The sequence below is a fragment of the Apium graveolens genome, chromosome 9, assembly GCF_009905375.1.
Source record: "Apium graveolens cultivar Ventura chromosome 9, ASM990537v1, whole genome shotgun sequence".
Taxonomy (NCBI): domain Eukaryota; kingdom Viridiplantae; phylum Streptophyta; class Magnoliopsida; order Apiales; family Apiaceae; genus Apium; species Apium graveolens.
In genome coordinates this window covers 137,062,235-137,065,237 of record NC_133655.1, presented here as the reverse complement: position 1 = coordinate 137,065,237, position 3,003 = coordinate 137,062,235, and the positions used below count along the sequence as shown (strand labels likewise).

General features: G+C 37.9%; 1 non-coding gene across 1 annotated transcript; it reads right to left on the bottom strand.

Annotated features, from left to right (window-relative positions):
- Positions 1-2,314: 2,314 nt before the first annotated feature.
- LOC141687558 (small nucleolar RNA R71) lies at positions 2,315-2,421 on the bottom strand. The gene has a single exon (XR_012561053.1). It is a non-coding gene; the product is annotated as a small nucleolar RNA R71 (small nucleolar RNA).
- Positions 2,422-3,003: the final 582 nt, after the last annotated feature.

Sequence of the window (3,003 nt, the reverse complement as noted above, 5' to 3'; positions counted from 1 at the left end):
GCTCAAAGACATTGGACTCTAGTTTGTAAGCATTTGCACACACACACGTCTCTAGTTTGTAAGTTGATTTGTATGGTTTGATTGATCTTTATGCGAGTAACTGCATTTGTTGAGATGTTGCCTTTTTATTGGTTTAGTTATTTTATTGGGATCGTTGCATTCATTTAGTTGCATTCATGCATTTTTGTTTCTTGTTATTTGAGTTTGTTTATGCTTGAGGACAATCATCGATACAAGTTTGGGAGTATGTTGAGTGGCATTTATGACACTTTATAATGCTCTATTAAGCTTTGAATTGATGCAGTACTCAAGTTGTTGGTATTTTAATGTGTTTTCTCGTGTTTTTGCATTTCAGGAATTATTCTAAGAATCAGGTGAATTAACATTGTTTTAATGCTAATATGGTGTTAGGATGGTGTCCAAAGAATAAAGCTCAGGAAGCCAACTCAGTTGCGGCAAATAATTAAAGAAAGAAAAAGTTTTTTCCAGAAGCACGGTGCGCCCGCACTGAAGCACGCTGTCGCGCCGGGTTGGGAGAATTGAATCCTGATTCTATTTAAATTCTAATTGGGAGGAATTCTACTTGCATGGGCTGCTATATATACTTAAATAAAGGACATTTTCCAAAAAGGGACGTACCAGAGCACAAGGAGAGCCGTAAGAAGACCGTGTTAGCATGATTCAACGAAGATGAAGAAGATCTTGTTTTTACTTGTGAATCTTTGTTCTAAGTTGTAACTTGGATTCTAGTTTTCTTATTCGTAAACCTTACTCTTTTTTCGTACATGGTTTTATTATTTATTTAGTATAAAGACTACGTTTATTATACCATGCTTTCATCGGAACCCACGTGGATGATGAGTCCGATTATGGGCTAATCGTTATTGTGGGTATCTAGTGGATTTACTTATGGATTTCTTTAGTTAAATTGTTTCGATACCTTAGTGTGTGGTGATTGTATGATAACCTAGTATTGGTTGTGCTTATTTATCTTATGAGCGTCGTGAACTTATAAGATAGCGTGTTAATTCTTAATGAAGTGACAATGAATTTAAAGATTTAGAATTTTCCATGCTAGCATAGGTTCATGCACTATCGTTATGCATGATTCATAGGTAATTTTAACCATCTTACTTGCCCTGTGTAATCATGATAGATAACTTGTGCTTTAAACCTTTATGTTGTCAAATTCTATAGACATATAGGGTCTCAATATAATTGGTGTCTATTTAGCTTCCATCTCTTTTGTGGATGTCTGGTAGTATGTTATTCGTGCAACGAAAGTTGGTGTTTAGTAGTTTCATGTTATCTGATTAGTGTCATCACCATTGCATTCTAAGGTTAAGAACAATAAGGCTATTGAATGAATTATTTAATGAAGTTAGAATCCCATGTTTGTCTCATGTAATATACAACTCTCTTTACTCTCTTAGTTATAATTGCTAGTTTAAATCGTAGTTATAATCAAAACCCCAATTTGTTATCGTCTTATCATTGGATAATAACCATATCATCGGTGCATAAGTGCATAAATTACTTAGTTAACCAAAGCCAGTCACTGTGGGAACGAACTAGAAACAATTCCATATTACTTGTGAACGCGTATACTTGCGTGAATTATTAGTGCGTGTTTAGCCCTAACAAGTTCTTGGCGCCGCTGCCGGGGACTGCAGTGTTAACTTTTAGTTTATGTGTTTGTCATCAGTGATCGTTAAAGTTCATTGACTCAGACATTGTTACTTATTTGTTTCCTTGCCTTGTTTCAGGTACTCTAGCGAGCGTGTATACATACGCGTTCTCAGTCTCGTAAGAGAATGCTGGATAAAGCCGAGGAAGAAGCTGTAGTGGTTCGAAGGGAAGTTTTTTCGGACGAAGAGAAGGTAGAAGAAGAAGATGAGAAAGTCGAGAAAACTGTCTTAGTAGTGATGGGAGATCAACAGAAATTCCTAAGGCTTTGGTGGACTATTCTCAGCCTAAGATCAATGATATTCAGTCAAGCATCATCAGACCGGCCATTTCGGCTAATGCTTTTGAGATCAAGTCAAGCACGATTCAGATAATACAGAACTCAGTTCAATTTGGGGGTTCTCCTACAGAAGACCCCAACATGCACATCAGGGATTTCATCGAGATCTGTGACACTTTCAAGTTCAATGGTGTGACTGAAGATGCCATCAAGCTGCGACTCTTTCCATTCTCTCTGAGGGATAAAGTAAAGTACTGGTTACATTCTCTACCACCAGGGTCTATCACCACATGGGAGGATCTTGCTCAAAAGTTTCTCACTGAATTCTTCCCTATGGGGAAGACTGCTGCAATAAGGAATGCTCTTACTCAATTTGCTCAGCAAACTAGAGAATCTTTATGTGAGGCTTGGGATCGTTATAAGGAGATGCTGAGGAAGTGGCCACACCATGGCATGCCTGATTGGATGATTATAAACTGTTTTTATAATGGATTGGGTGCTACTTCTAGACCCATGCTCGATGCAGCATCAGGAGGAGCCTTGTGGGCTAAGAGCTACAATGAAGCTTATGAATTATTTGAACTGATGGCTGCTAATAAATACCAGAATCCTTCTTATAGGCTAACTCAGGGTAAAGTAGCAGGAATTCTAGAGTTGGATGCAGCAACTGCTATAGCTGCCCAACTTAAGGCTTTGACGATGAAGGTGGACACCTTGACTAATTATGGAGTTAATCAAATCTCTAGTGTCTGTGAGCTTTGTGCTGGTGCCCATGAAACTGAGCAGTGTGCTATTTCTAGCGAATCCGCTCAATTTGTGAGCAAATTTCAAATATCACAGCAACAAGCTCCAGCCACTTATCATCCGAATAACCGCAATCATCATAACTTCAGCTGGAGCAATAATCATGTTAGGTCACATAACACTGTAGAAGGGTGTTGAATACAGTGTAGAATACAATCAAATCGATTTAAAACACAACAGAAAATAGATGTATTCGATATAATAAACTCTGTTACAATGGAACTGTTCTCTCA